This window comes from Mus caroli, unplaced genomic scaffold (genome assembly GCF_978045245.1).
Source record: "Mus caroli unplaced genomic scaffold, Mus_caroli_1 scaffold_12, whole genome shotgun sequence".
Taxonomy (NCBI): Eukaryota; Metazoa; Chordata; class Mammalia; order Rodentia; family Muridae; genus Mus; species Mus caroli.
The window spans coordinates 107,907,739-107,924,502 of record NW_028227267.1 but is presented as its reverse complement, the minus strand read 5'-3'; the positions used below and the strand labels follow the sequence as shown (position 1 = coordinate 107,924,502).

The following is a 16,764-nucleotide window of genomic DNA, read 5'->3' as shown; positions in this document are numbered from 1 at the left end:
AGTATCAATAAGGGAGAAAAATAATACAAACTCGTTAAATTATAATCTTTACAAATAACTACTTCAACAATTTAAAAACTACACTTTCGGTTTTCTACAATGAGAACTTTAGAATATATAGCAGTACTACAACTATTTGAAAGTCTTTCAGTGTACAAATAAAACATTTTTTTCTCTCCCCATACAGTTCATAATTGAAATTTGGTAATTATTAAAATTACAATAGTATTCCTAACACAGATTCCCTTCCAGTATTAAACTAATGAGCAAACTGATGCAATGTGAAAATATCAGAACACAGGCATCGTTCACAAACAGCTGTCGGAGACTTCTGTTCTTCCCACACTGGAACATAAACATCTGCCTTCTGCTTCGCTACTGGGTGAAAATCTCTATTTAGCACAGTCCTTTTCCAGCTCCTTCCCACTCCAGGAGGCCATAAATGCCTCTGTGAAGGTGGGAGTTTCCATAGCTCTGAGTCTCTGTCAGGTGGTTAATTGTAAGGCTTCTTTTAGATATGAGTGGTCAACTGAAGTTTGGAAGGAAGAAATTTTGGCATATTTTAGAGATTTTTTAAGTTTGGAAATAATTTAACACCAACTTATCCTCTAATGTGTCTTTATGTCCAGTCTAGTATTTTTCACCACCAAGAGTCAGACCACGATCTGGAATAAGTGGTCTCACTATTCTCAGGGGACAAGACAATGTGTTCCTGTTGGTTGATTCAAGCTACATTGCTTTATACACTTTAGTCACTGAAGAAAATGATAAAAATCATACAACTAATGAAAGGAGTTACAAGCGCTGTGCACTCTTGTAATCCCAACTCTTGGAAGATCAGGGGAGGGGAGAGCTATGGAGCTCGAAGTTATCCTCAACTCTTCAAGTGTATATTGAGTTCAAAGACGGTCTGAGCTACACAAAAGCCTTACAAAGAAAAGGGAAGAACTGTACAAGAAGAACAGGAGAGAGAGAGACAGAGACAGAGACAGACAGAGAGAAGAGAGACAGTGAAGAGGAAAAAAGAAAGAAAAAGAAAGAAGGCAGGTCTGTATAGAAAACTGTTAAATTTATATATACAGACTGTTTGACTCCTTGACTCATAAAATTGAGGGCACTTAAAGGCTTAACTGATAATTTTTAGTAAGTTTAATTTAGTAGCATTTGTAATTAGTGAAAATTTCTTATGTTTATAAAACAAAATCATAATTGCATTTGTTACATGAAATACTCACTATATGAGAGGAAAATATAAAATTATTCTTAGGCATGTGTTTTATAAATATTCATGATAATTGCATAGCATAAATAATATTTACTTCTCAGAACTGTGCTGGAAGGAAGCGTCACCTGAACAATTATTTGTGGATATAAGTCAGAGCTTATCATTCAGGATACGTTGCTTTCTGACACAATGTCATCTGATGTGCTGGAAATGACCAAGAAATTCATGAGTGATCAAATTTGAATTCTGGTGAAGAAAGAAGAGTTGACCCTTGAAGGAATCAAGCGATTTTATATTAATATTGAGCGAGAAGAGTGGAAGCTGGGTACTCTTTGTGACTTGTATGAGACTTTGACTATCACAATGTGGTTATTTTTCTCTATTCAAGGTGCATGGAGAAAATGCATGCCAGGGACTTCACAATTTCTGCTCTCTACAACAGAAGAAAAGAGATCTCATCACAAGGGAATTCCAAACAGGGTCAAGCCATCTTCTGATCACTACTGATTTGTTGACCCATGAGATTGACTTGCAACAAGTAACCTTGGTTATAAACTATGATCTACATACCAATTGTGAAAACTATATTCCCAGAATTGGCAGAGGGGTTCGATGTGGGAGGTGTGGCTATAAACTTTGTTATTGAAGAATACAAGAGGATTCTTTGTGTTAATGAGACTTTCTACAATACCACAATGGAGGAAATGCCCATGAATATGGCTGACCTAATGTAGTGCTCACTGTTGCTGAATAGGTGATCGCAACATGGTTGTGCTTCTTTGAGACTATTTGAATCTTTTCTCAATGCTCATAAAGGATCATAACTACAGATTCTGATAGCAAATTGACTTTGGTCCTGAGCACTTCTTAGCTCGTTAGAGTTAGACTGTTGGGCATGCTGTCTGTAAAATCTTTTTTCTCAGAAATTCATAGTAGTTATGGAGAAACGATTATATGAGATGTTCTCTATCTCTTAATAATATATTTTTGGACTAAAAGATAGAAAAAAGTGCTGTATGAAATCAGCTAATTATCTTAAACTTGCATATTTGCCTTTATAGCGTTTGTCTTTAGCCTGACTAGGAAGGCCTTTAAAAGTGATTTATTTTTAGAAAAAAAAATTGAAAGCATTTTGTTGTTATTGTGTTTATTCAATAAAATAATTACTGCTAAGTGTAAACTGGACCCTCTTGCTAAGCCTCCACAAGCAATCATCCTAGGTTTACACTCCAATAAAATTGCTATATTGCATGTCTTAATGGAGTTTGAATGTTAAATAAAATTGTATATTCACTTTTACAAAACAAACCCAAGCTTGTTCCTGGATTTTTTAAAACACCAAGTTCAATAGTTCAGTATATTCACCGATCAATAAAAAAAAGAGATTTTGACAAGTATTATATCTTAGAAAATGATTTTTTTAAAGATTCATTTTTATTATTATACATCAGTACACCGAAGCTATATTAGGACACAGCATAAGAGGGCATTAGAACTCATTACAGATGGTTGTGAGTCACCATATGGTTGCTGGGACTTGAACTCAGGATCTCTGTAAAAGCAGTCAGTGCTCTTAACTGCTGAATATGTTTACTGATAAAATAATTTCTATCCTAGAAACACTGATAATCTTTTTTAAGTAAACTGATTGTTAGACAATGTACACAGATATATAATTTGTTTTAAATACTCTCTTACTATGTCAGATGGTATCATATAAGGGCTTTTGAAAATATTTCTTAATGATTCATTTTTAATATTTTATGCTCTTTTACTATGCTTAATTCCCAAAGAATGGTTTGTATGTTTTGAAACAAGTTAGTACTCAACATTAGATATAGGATCCTCAGTTATGGATAGTATTAAATATTCATTAATAATAATTTTATGGTATAAATGGATATGAATATAAAAATTGAAAAAATTTTTATGTATTATAGGATTCTCAAACTACTCAATGTTATTAATGTTTGATGTATAAAATTTAAATAATCAAAAATTAAGAACAAAGAAAAATGATTTTTCCCACTCAAAAGTGTTTAAGGTAACTTATATAACGTACTTATTAGAAAAATCATGTAACATAAAATGATTTTACATCCCTTAGTGAACTATATATAATTGAAGATGATCAAGAGTTATTTTTTTTTAGCAGAATACCAATTTTTTTATTCAGCTATTCCATCTTGAAGGAGGTATGGTGTAACACTAGGCATCTGACAAGTATATTGTACGGTGTATTGTCCTTTCAAAGAGTACAGTGTCTTTTCTTTTTATTACGTATTTTCCTCAATTACATTTCCAATGCTATCCCAAAAGTCCCCCATACCCTCCCCCCCACTTCCCTACCCACCCATTCCCATTTTTTTGGCCCTGGCGTTCCCCTGTACTGGGGCATATAAAGTTTGCAAGTCCAATGGGCCTCTCTTTCCAGTGATGGCCTACTAGGCCATCTTTTGATACATATGCAGCTAGAGTCAAGAGCTCTGGGGTACTGGTTAGTTCATATTGTTGTTCCATCTATAGGGTTGCAGATCCCTTTAGCTCCTTGGATACTTTCTCTAGCTCCTCCATTGGGAGCCCTGTGATCCATTCAATAGCTGACTGTGAGCATCCACTTCTGTGTTTGCTAGGCCCCGGCATAGTCTCACAAGAGACAGCTATATCTGGGTCCTTTCAGCAAAATCTTGCTAGTGTATGCAATGGTGTTAGCGTTTGGAAGCTGATTATGGGATGGATCCCCGGATATGGCAGTCTCTAGATGGTCCATCCTTTCGTCACAACTCCAAACTTTGTCTCTGTAACTCCTTCCATGGGTGTTTTGTTCCCAAATCTAAGAAGGGGCACAGTGTCCACACTGTGAAGATGATCAAGAGTGTATTTTGATATTTACCCCTGGGAGACTGAAACATTCACTTGGTGATGAAGTTAAATGTGTGCATTATATTTCTTAAACAGTCGTTGTCTGCTTGTTTAATTCCTATAAGATAGGTAACACAATTCTTAAATATATTAAGTTTCTTTGGATCAAAGTGTCTCGTTTCTTTTTAATAACATGGTATGCTCCTAAGAAGCAGAAGCTATTGAAAATGCCTCTTGACTATCTGCATTTTCATGGCAGAATAATTTAGATTAAATGTTATGTACTTATTTTTCATTTTTAAATGTTTATAGTAGGAAAAATTACTAGTGTTTTTAAAAATATTATCAAATTTAGTATATTTTATTAAATATTCCTTCAGCATTGACGTCTAAATCCAGAAGGGATGTAGACATTATCCCAATTTTTGGGAGAATAATGATATGAAATTCGCAAAATGATAGAGTAAACTCAGGATCTTCATTCTTTGTTGAACTATATAGTTCTCAAGAGTAGCAATCATTATAATTCATTTCAGCCATTGTAATTGTTGGTAATCATGTCAGTTAAATATCATTTCATTAATTTGAGGAAGGAGAACTTCATGAAGAAAAGACAATTATACCCATTTTTGCTTCAGTATCATTGTATTTTGGCAATTCCAGTATAAGACAAGAGGTAAAATAATTTCAATTAATAAATATGCTTCTTTGAAATTCTCTTCAGGGAATGCATTCTGATTAATTCCCAAGCCCGTGTATAATTTCCCCTTTCTTGCCAACCTTTCTTCTTTCTTACAGACATCTTTTCCACCTTCAGTACTTTTCACTTTGTCTCACAGAGGTTGTCTAAGAATGTCTGTTTGATCTTAGGTTTGAAACCTTAAAATCAAAGCTGATTTATTCAGGCTGAATAGAAAAATAGATCCTACGTCACCTCCTGATATGGAATGTGCCAGTTGCAAATGCATCAGCTGTAGGTTGTAGAAATCTGTGAGACTTCTCTGTTCATACCAAATAGGCAGTCTCAACTTGAATGAATCCAGTGACAAGGGGCACTGCTGTTGTGGGTCTGATTACCACAGCTGTGAGAAGATGACATTTTGTAGACTTCTCCCTATATTCTGACTCTAACAAGACTTCTGAGGCTCTTTGTTCTTGATGTTCCCTGAGCTTTAAATGGACGTAGTAAATATTTTGTTTAGGGCTTAGTTCTCTCTTAATCCTCAGCATCTTGTACAACTAGGTTTTTGTGTATTTTTATTCACATGGCTCACTGCAAGGGTAGACTTGACTAACTGAGAGTAGCTTTTGTGTTTAGGTATAAACATGGATATTTAGAAGGTTTGACAGTATATAAATTCAGCTGAGCTACTCTGTTAGTTTTTTAAGATTTTTTTTTAGTCATAAATTGTGGATTCAGAATACAGTATAAGTCATGGATTATAGATCAGGTATCAAATATAACCAAGGGGAGTAGCTGTTTATTTCCATAACATAAACCACTGATTCCTTTGATTCCTTTATTGATCATCTAACAGCCTATACAACACTATCTGATACTAGCAAGCATGGAAGAAGCAAACACACACACACACATGTTCGTGAGCGTGTGTGTGCATGTGCGTGTGTGTGGGTTTGTGCATTAAAATTAAAATCTTCACAAGTAGAGCTCTATCAACTATCTCCAATGGGCCTACTAAAGAAATACCAAAGAACCTGTATTGTTTTGGGGATCTTTTATAACTTTCTGATCAACAACTCCTATGAAAGTATAGCAAACTTGGCAGGAAAGTTTTGCTTAATGATCTGTTACTTTGATGTTACTTCTACTAGCTAGCATTCTAGAGTATCTGTATTCAAACATTTTTTAAAATATATTTTATTGGGATTACCAGAAAGAGTGATAATTATTACCAGATTGACTGATAATTATTACCAGGTAAGTGTTTTTATACCTACTTCATTTTGATTGAACTTCCCACATTCTTTGCCGTTCATCATCCTTCAAACTACTCCATCTTTGAATTGCTCACTCTGTAATGTTTCCTTGTCCACCATCATTTTTATCATGCCATCAGAAATTATTTGATGGTGTAATCAGAAATTTACACATACATGGGGTCTTTCTGAAAGCAGAGACTTAAGTGTGTATCCATATTTAAAAAAAAAATCTTAAGAAATGTTAATGCCATTACAATTGCCTATTTTTTTTTACCTACTAGCTTTTTATGCTGCAGACATTTTTACATCAAGAAATAACAATTGCCACATCATTTATATATTACATAATTTTATTTATTTTCCCTTGTTTCTTTTTGCTCTAAGGCAATGAAATATTTTTGAATTTGATATTGTGCTTTTAAATAACAGACATAATGACATAAATGCATGTTTGTAAAATAAACAGTAGGCATCTAAGGTTCTAAATTCTAAAATATCCTCAGTACTCTTTTTCCTGAATATGCTAATGATGGAAGAGAATTGTTTATAAAGATTGTTGATATTTTAATGTGAAACATTTTGCAATGGTTTTCTACCAGTGTCAGACAGAATTGTAATGTTAGTAGTAAATTAGTTTGAATTTACTGTAGAGGTTTTGATTTTATGCAGAAACCTGAATTTATGCAACCTGTGTTAAAGATTTAAAATGTCTTACACTGACATTCAAATGTAAAGTTTTAAACAAGGTTTTGTTTTAACTTTAAAAATTTAGAAGATGCAAGTTCTGCAGGAGGGTATAAGATGACATATTTAATTCCCATCAGATTATCTTACAGATCATAGCTGTAGGGCAATTTTATTAACTTATCTAGAATACATCTTTCTGTTGGTTTTAGTCTTTGTCTGAGTTTCTAATTTTGTAAGAAGTTAAACCCTTCAGTATTAAAGTGACTATGTGATCTCTGTGAATTCCTTAGATAATACAGTTCTCAATTTTCTGAATAATTATGACCTTGGAGGTGATGAGAAAACTGACAAAAATCTATGGAGATTAAAACTTTTACAGTCTTATACTTTGGGTCTGGTGGTTGTCCCCATGACGAATCTGTACGTGACAAGAATAAAAATTCTGTGTCCTACATTATGCAGTGCTACCCTGACAATCCTTATGTAGGAAATAATGGATCTTAGAAAAATAGTCTCCAATACTAGGATAATTTTCCATACATCCATATTTCAATATTTTAATTCTTGTTTGAATTTAAATACTAAATTCATAATTAGAACGTTCACATCATTCCATATGTCATATCAGGGATCAGCGCGTAATTTGAGGTTTAAGTCTATTTTGCAGGTTCCTCTTTCTCCACACAAATAGGGGTTTAGGTGTACGAAATAAACAGAGTCTGCCCCACCTGGGGATCCATCCTACCAAAGCAGACACTATTGAGGATGCAAAGAAGTGCTTGCTGACAGTAGCCTGATATAGCTGTCCCCTGAGAGGCTCTACCAGAGCCTGACCAATACAGATGTGGATACTTGCAGACAACCATCAGACTGAGCAAGGAGACCCCAATGGAGGAGTTAGCTCAAGGACTGGAGAAGCTGAAGGGTTTTGTAACCTCATAGAAAAAACAACAATATCAACCAACCAGACCCCCAAAGCACCCAGGGACTAAACAACCAGCCAAAGAGTACACATAGGGGGACCCATGGCTCCAGCTGCATATGTAGCAGAGGATGGCCTTATCTATCATCAATGGGAGGGGAAGGCTCTTGATCCTGTGAAGGCTCGATGCCCCAGCATAGGGAAATGCTAGGACAGGGAGGTGGGAGTGGGTGGGTGGGTGGGTGGGTGGTGGAACACCCTCATAGAAGCAGGGAGGGGGATGGGATAGGGGGTTTTTGGAGGGAAAACTGGAAAAGGAGTAACAGCTGAAATGTAAATTAAAAATCCAATAAAAGTTTTTAAAAATCCTACAGGGTGATAAGAAATGTGACTTCACTTCTTCAATCACATGTTATCTTTAGTAAAGTGGGTTTTATTTATCTATTTATTTATCATGACCTTATGATGTGTGTTTGTGTTGTTTGTGTGCTTCTAATCTTTGCATTTTATACAGTTTTCTTTATTTCTAAGTCAGATTCTTGTTTCATTCTTTAATTATTTTGTTGTTGTTGTTTAAGTAACAGGTTATTTAGCTGTGTAAAATAATTGCCACCATCACCATCTGTTTTATCTGAATATTTACACTACTTAATGAAAAGTTTTGGAGCAAGAGGGTATTATCATATAACCATTTTATATTTTCTAACTAAATTTATTTTAGTTTTGAACAATGAGCACAAATATCTTACACATGTCTGTAACTGCCATACAAATTCCACCTGTGCTCTTTAAGCAAACATGTCTCGCACCCTCTAACTTCCATAGCCGTTTTAGGGGCTGCTATTGTAGAGAAAAAGTCCAGGGAGACATGGGGAAATTTTCTATCATTCAGTTTAAACATCTTCACAGGCATTCTATCTATAGTTACATGATAAATGTTTACCTATGATCCACTTACAGACTTGTTTGCAGCCCTGAACCCCTCCCATTCTTATTTGGGCCATTGGATATAATGTTTTCATTCTCTACATCTTGTGAGTAACATTCAGTTTCCACAGTCTACTTCACTGTTCTATGATCCAGTTTGTGAGGGTTTCAAATAATTTTATCTGGCTTTCTTTCTTTCATTTTTTTCCCCAAAATATTTTATTAGATATTTTCTTCATTTGCATTTCAAATGCTATCTTGAAAATCCTCCATACCCTCCCCCAACCCTGCTCCCCACTCTACCTACCCACTTCTGCTTCCTAGTCTTGGTGTTCCCCTGTACTGGGGCATATAATCTTTGCAAGACCAAGGGCCTCTCCTCCCATTGATGGCTGACTAGGCCATCCTCTGCTACATAGGCAACTAGAGACACAAGCTCTGGGGGTACTGGTTAGCTCATATTGATGTTCCTTCCCTAAGGGTTGCAGACCCCTTCAGCTCTTGGGTACTTACTTTCTCTACATCTTATATTGGGGGCCCTGTGTTCCATCCTATAGATGACTGTGAGCATCCACTTCTGTATTTAATAGGCACTGGCATAGCCTCACAAGAAACAGCTATATCCGGGTCCTGTCAGCAAATCTTGCTGGAATATGCAATACTCTCTTGGTTTGGTGGTTGTTTATGGGATGGATCCCCGGGTGTGGCAGTCTCTGGATAGTCCATCCTTCTGTCTCAGCTTCAAATTTTGTCTCTGTAACTCCTTCCATGGGTATTTTGTTCCCCATTCTAAGAAGGAACGAAGTATCCACACTTTGGTCTTTTTTCTTCTTGAGTTTCTTTCATATGCCAAGGGCCTAGGTTAGCCCCATGCTGGCTCCCTGATGAGTCAGTCTAATTGAGCCCACTATGAGTCGAAATTTCTTGGGATTTACTTGACCTGCCTTGCTGCTCCAACCCTTTCTCCCCATCTTCCATGGTACTCCTCGAGCTCTACCAAATGTTTGGCTCTGGATCTCCACATCTTCTCTAATCAGTTGCTGGATGAAGCCTCTCTGAAGATGATGATGCTAGGCTCATGCCTAATAGTATAGCAGAATATCATTAGGAATAATATCATTGACTTATTTACCCCTCTCTTTTGTTTGGTTCTATCCAAGGTAGTTGTGTTATCCAGCCTCTGGTTCCTGGCCCTCCAGAGAGTGTCACAGTTAGGTTTCATCTCGTGGCATGGTTCTCACTTTGGACTAGTCATTTGTTGAGCAGTCCCACATTTCTTTTTCTGCCAAAGTTCCTGTAGGACAAATGGTATATTGACAGTTTTGTGGCTTGGCTGGTGTCCCATTTTGTCCAGAAGAAGTCTTCCCTGGTTATTGGAGATATATGATTCAGGCTCTGTATCACACATTACTATAATTACTAACTAAGTTTACCCTAACGTATTACGCAGAGTTTCCATTGCTCTTTGGTTCTACCTTGTCCCCGAATAGTCACCAGTTCAAGTTGTCTCTCCCAGTACTTGCTATCCTACCCCCATTTGATTCATTCTGTTCCTGTCCCCATAGACACCCCCCAAGCCCACCAATAATATTTATTTTAATTTCCCCTGCCTAGGAGGTTCATACACCACGCCATCCTTGGATCCTCCTTCTTACTATCGTACCTTAGTCGGTGTTTGAAGCATGATTAAATCTTATTTACAGTTACTATCCACATATATGTAAATGCACATCATGTTTGTCCTTCTGGGTTTAGGCTAACTCACCCAGGATGATTTTTTTCTAGTTTTATCCATTTACCTGCAAATTTCATCACATTATCCTTTTTAACATTTGAGTAATAATTATGTAAATGTACTATATTTACTTCATGCATTCTTAGGTTGAAAGACATCTAGGTTGCTTCCATTTTCTGGCTATTATGAATAAAGCTGCTATGGACATAGAAAAAAAAAAAGGTGTTTGTAGTAGAATGAAGTATCTTTTAGGTGTAAGCCCAGAAGTTGTAAGACTTAGTTTTCAGGAAGAAAGATTCCCGATGTTTTCAGACACCCCTAAATTGATCCATAAAATGTGTGTAAAAGTTTGCCTTTCCACAAGCAATGAGGATTGTACCCCCTGTTCCTGCTCCATGCCTTCTCCTGCACCAGCTCTCATGACTGTTTTATGATTATGATTTTCTTTATTTACATTTCAAATATTATCCCCTTTCTTGGTTTCCCCAATGAAAATCAGCTATCCCCTTTCCCCTCCCCCTGCTCACCAACTCACCCACTCTTGATTCCCTGTTCTGGTATTTCCCTACACTGGGGCATAGAATCTACTCAGGACCTGAGGGTCTCTCTTCCCATTGATTACCAACAAGGCCATCCTCTGCTAAATATGCAGCTGGAGCTATGGGTCCCTCCATGGGTATTCTTTGGTTAGAGGTTTAGTCCCTGGAAGTTCTGGGAGTACTGATTGGTTCATATTGTTATTCCTTCTATGGGGCTGCAAGCTCCTTCAGCTCTTTAGGTCCTTTCTCTAGCTCCCACATTAGGGACCTTGTGCTCAATCCAATGTCTACCACTACTGTTTTTGATCTTAGTCATTCTGACAGCTGTAAGATGATCCTGAAACGCATTTTGATTTGCATTTCCTTCATGGTTAAAAACATTGCTTTAAGTGCTTCTCAGCCATTTCAGATTCTTCTGCTGAGAATTCTTTTTAAATCTGTACCCCATTTTGAATTGGGTTATTTGATTTGTAGATCTCCAGTTTATTACATCTTCTGTCAGATGTAAGTAAAGGTGGTAAAAATCTTGTCCGGTTCAAAAGGCTGTCATGTTATCCGATTGACAGTATCTTTTGCCTTACAGAAGCTTATCCGTACCATGAGGTCCCATTTATTAATTGATGATCTTAGTGCCTGGTATTTTGGTATGCAAGATGTCTTCTATATTGATGAATGTAAGGCTATTCCCATATTTGTCTTTTACCCCTTTTAGTATATCTGGTTTTAGGTTGAGGTAATTGATCCACTGTGGTTGAATTTTGAGTAAGGTAATAGACATGGAATTGTTTGCATTCAACAGAGGGTGTTAAATAAAATAAAATTAGTAAATTTAATACATGCTGTCTTAGTTAGGGTCTTACTGCTGTGAACAGACACCATGATCAAGGCAAGCCTTATAAAAACAACATTTAATTGGGGCTGGCTTACAGGTTCAGAGGTTCAGTCCATTATCATCAAGGTGAGAGCATGGCAGTATCCAGGCAGGCTGAGAGTTCTATGTCTTCATCCAAAGGCTGCTAGTGGAAGACTGACTTCCAGGCAACTAGGGTGAGGAACTTATGCCCATATCCACAGTGACACACCCATTCCAACCAGGTCACACCTATTCCAACAAGGCCACACCTCCAGATGGTGCCACTCCCTTGTCCAAGGATATACAAACCATCACACATGCTATTACAGATTCTTACTAAGGTGTTACACTCACCTCGGCCGGCAAGGAAGACACAACAAGGTCGGATTCTTCTCAACAGCCTTTATTGCAGGAATGCCTCAATGCTGCTACGGGGACCCCAGGAACCCAGGGAGGTCTGCTTATATGCACCCCAGCACAGGGAAAGGCTTCTTGTCCTCCTGGGATAGGTTGAACCACCATCACCTAATTAGCATGTACCCTTTCAGGAGGGGTTGGCGCCAGACTAGTCTTACACCTGCGCAGTGGTGTTGTTTATGACAAAGGCACACTGGAAACTGGCGCCATCTTAGAGTTGGCTTCCTACACTAAGGGAAAGACATGTATCAAATCAGAGACATTAGAACTTTTTGATAGAGTGCTACTCCACGTTTGGAAAAGAAGCCACATGTGTAATAGCTACCTTTCCATTATATAAGCCATTTTGTGAAAGCTTCAATTAACTTTGTCGATGACAATAAGCAAAGTCTTAGCATTTTCCAACTATATACTTTTAAATTACTTAGTGTGAGTGAATATTACTATAATGTATTTGTACATACATGTCGTTTTTCATTAAATTATTGCAAGACCTATATCTAAAATGTGATATTACTTCAGCAATAGCATATACTTTTGTAGGAACTTCTTAAATACATCCAAACTAAGAATTTGAAGGGAGATTTCAATGCATGGATTTGCAGTATATAAACAGGTACTATTTAGAAATGTCTATGCATATTTTGACCAAATAAATTATACAGTCATTTTGAGTGCCATCTATGTATATATAGTTATAATAAGCATTAAAGCATAAAAATGTAAAAATCTAATTAAATATATATGTAAGACAAAATAGTTATTAATAGAGATGTTTGATCAATTATTGTTATAAAGGTTAGCCTACTACTATTGCAATAAAAGAGCATCTGTTAATTATTTAAAACTCATTAAAGAATTATTATTTGAAATCTTAATATACTTTAATTTTATAAAATTAACATTAAGAAAAATCACCTAAAATATTGCTTAATAAATTAATATAAATAATTAAAGTGATACTATCCCTAGTCATTAATTTTTATTTTAGAAACAAAATGTTTTTATAATTACATTTACAAAGTAAATATTTTAATAATATAATCACTTTACTCATATTACTTATTAATTTGGTACCAATTCAAATACTGTGACAGGTTAACTCAAAAGTACAAATAAGTTTATAAAATGTCGCTAAGAAAAATAATTGAAAGTAATTATGTTAATGATTTCAAATTTAACTAATAATGTAACTGACATGTATAGTGCAATTTTCAATCAAATGTAAACTCCTTAAGTTCATTACAACTACAAACATATATAGCATAAAATATGTTCTATAAAAATTAAAGTTCAGTATTTATAAATTATAAAGTACAAATGATTTCATTAGAAAAGACATAAAACATTTTAATGAGAAAATTTAAATATGCCTACTAACATATTTCAATTTATTCTGAACCAATGTTTTCATTAACTCTATATGGACATGCTGCTAATATGGTTATTTTTCTAGCTACTTAATGTTTTTTACTAAGAAAATGCCTACATTTATAAGACAATGCAAATTATCACTATTAATTACAACAGACAGAATGTGTACTTTAAAAATTTTGATTCCACAAAAGCTGTTTGACTGATTTTGCTGAATATGAGATCTGTTTGTTATAGATTTCATTTTGTTCTAAGTAAATGAACTTTCTTCAGAGGAAAGACAGAATGCTTATTTTCAATAAATTATTCACTTATCTATCTTGAGAAAAGTGTGTCTAACCTACTTTGCATTAATTAGGACAGACCATAGAAGAGGAACTCTGTAATTTATGGTCACTACAGTTCAGATCTCACATTTACAATTTGTACTTTTGTTTATCATTCTTTTTAATTTTTTTTATTTTTTTATTAGATATTTTCTTTATATACATTTCAAATTTCAAATGCTATCCCAAAAGTTTCCTATACCCTCCCCCTACCCTGCTCCCCTACCCACCCATTCCCACTTCTTGGCCCTGTCGTTCCCCTATACTGGGGCATATAAAGTTTGCAATACCAAGGGCTTCTCTTCCCAGTGATGGCTGACTAGGCCATCTTCTGCTACATATGCAGCTAGAGACACGAGCTCTGGGGATACTGGTTAGTTCATATTGTTGTTCCACCTATTGGGTTGCAGTTCCCTTCAGCTCCTTGGGTGCTTTCTCTAGCTTCTCCATTGGGGACCCTTGCTAGTTATTGTGCCGAAAGCGAGGACAAAAGTGGGTGAGCACATGTAGGCTTGCATGTCTAATCCATGAATAACGTAGCTGTAATTTGGACGGTGTCTTAGCTATGCTTTGCATAACCATAAGGCAAATAAGAATACACACAGCAGCCATTCAAATCTGAAATGCTCGTCAGGCAAGAACAAGAAGGAGGCTTAGCAATATTAATTTTCTTTTATAAAGACAGTTATCATCAGTTTAAAAATGAAATTATACATATGATATCTTCTAAAACTGAGTTATAAATCCTCAATCTTCAGTATTCAATATTTATATGGAACCATTATAATTTACTAGTGAAGAACACACGTGATGTAACATTATATGTGCTGTAACATTACAAAATTGCTTCGTATTGTATTTTATAGACAAGTATATATATGTACATATATGTACATATATATGTGTGTGTGCATATATATATATATGTTGTATGTTAGTTTTAAATGTATCAGCAGTGCTTAAGATATATTCTTATATATGCTTTACTACATATTATATATTTTATATATAAGTATAAGATATATACTTATATTCTTTGTCATAAATTGAACTGACACATAGTCTAGTGTCCTGGTTTATTTTCTATGGCTGTGATAAAATGTTGACCAAAAACCACCTTGGAGAATAAAGGGTATAGCTCAAAGCAGGAACATGGAGTCAGGAAGAAAGATCAGATGAAGAAGAGTAATTCTTGCTGACTTGCTCTCCATGGCTTGCTCAGCTTGCTTTATCATGCTCCCAAGGAATGCCAGCTAGAACTGGAGCCATCCCTTCTTTGATGGAACCTTCCATTATAATTATCAATCAAGAAAAATCCAGCAGACTTGCCTGCAGGAAATGTGATGAAGAGTTTTCTAAGTTGAGGTGCCCTTGTCACAGATGATCGCACCCATGTAATGTTGACACCAAAACTAACTAGTACATCTAGTGAAATGCTTAGAGTACTGTTGTGTCTGTGGGAACATCTTACCCAGAACATAACACTTTGGAGGATGCAAAACTTCAACTTGGAAAGAACACTGATGTCATTTCTCCCCAAGCAAATTGCATAACAAGCTTCTAGCATTATGAAAGTTAGCCAACTGGTAGAATTTTCTGGTTGATTGGGATTTGTTTCCTTTACATTGTACAACTAATCAATCTTAGGGACTTGTCATATATTTATGGTGTATGCATAACCAAGAAAAGTTAAATAAGCAGTTTTGTGATTTGTGAATTGCTTTAGTGATATTTTGTTATTCTTTTAATTACTGTAGTGTAAAACAGTTGAGGAATTAGACTACACTGAGAGATTCTCATGTTTCCTAACAAAATTAAAAAAAAAAAATAGCAGCTATCATGTGGTTGATTTTTAACCACTATCATATCTTTGTAAACAGAGTGTCATTATCATATTCTAAGAGAGTTAAGAACCTTTCAGTTTTTATGTGAATATTTGGACAAGGGTGGACTCATTGTGTCTGGAGAGCTGCATGAGAGCCATTTCTTCCTAAGCCAACAGCTGTGATGCAGCTCTTCATCTTGACTTGTTAAAAGTAGTATTGCATCAGAATGGATTTTTTACTTTGCAAATTAATATTTATGATTTTTTCAGAATTACTTTGTGGGTTTTTGTTTTTTTTTTAGAGAAAGTTAATATGAGAAAACAAGATAGATTAAGTTACAGCTTTAGTAGTGGGAAGAAAATGTAATTTACTAAAGGCTACCAAAATATTAGCACAACATTTACCGTTCTAATTTTAAAGAACCAAGAGTGGTGTCCCAGATAAAAGTAGAATTACTTTTTTGACATTAACTTTGTATAGGATCTTCCTAGTTGAAGGTTAAGATATTTCCCGATTTATCTCTACTCTAAGTTCTAGATTATTTGTCCCTCCATATGAGTGTTTAAAAGATTTAATAGTGTGAAATTTTCAGATTTCTCAGGAGCATTAGCTTATGTGTAACTAGATTCTCACCTTCCAACTTACTCATAAAAAAGCTTCTGCTAGATATTTTCTCTTAATAAGATTTTTCTTTGGACATTTTTTTCTTTATAAGGAAATGTAATAACAATTCAGATTCCCTATTGATACTAGATGTGATATAAAGCAAAAGTATTTCCAAACCCCATACCATGCTGGGCCAGGCCAAAATTAAAAACATTTCTGCTCCACTTGCATTTAGCTTTATGAGTTAGAAGAAAAAATAAGCAGAACAGTAATATGATGATTCATCATTGTAAATTTATATTACAACTATATCAACATAAAACTCCTTGCTTGCTGTAGGCTATTTGTTAATTTCACAACAGCAAGATAAATTTGCCTAAGAAGTAAAGGCAATAAAGGGATATAGTTACTCTGAGGAGATTAATAAATCTTTTAAAGCATATTTTAAATTCAAGTGTGGATTGAAGCAATTAGAGCATTAATTTGTATATGATCAGATTTGAGAATGATAAATCAAAAGGTGA

The 16,764-nt window shown here is 35.3% G+C and overlaps 1 pseudogene; it reads left to right on the top strand.

Moving 5' to 3' along the window:
- The first annotated feature begins 262 nt into the window (after window positions 1-262).
- On the top strand, window positions 263-1,959 carry LOC110288842 (eukaryotic initiation factor 4A-II pseudogene; annotated as a pseudogene).
- Window positions 1,960-16,764: the final 14,805 nt, after the last annotated feature.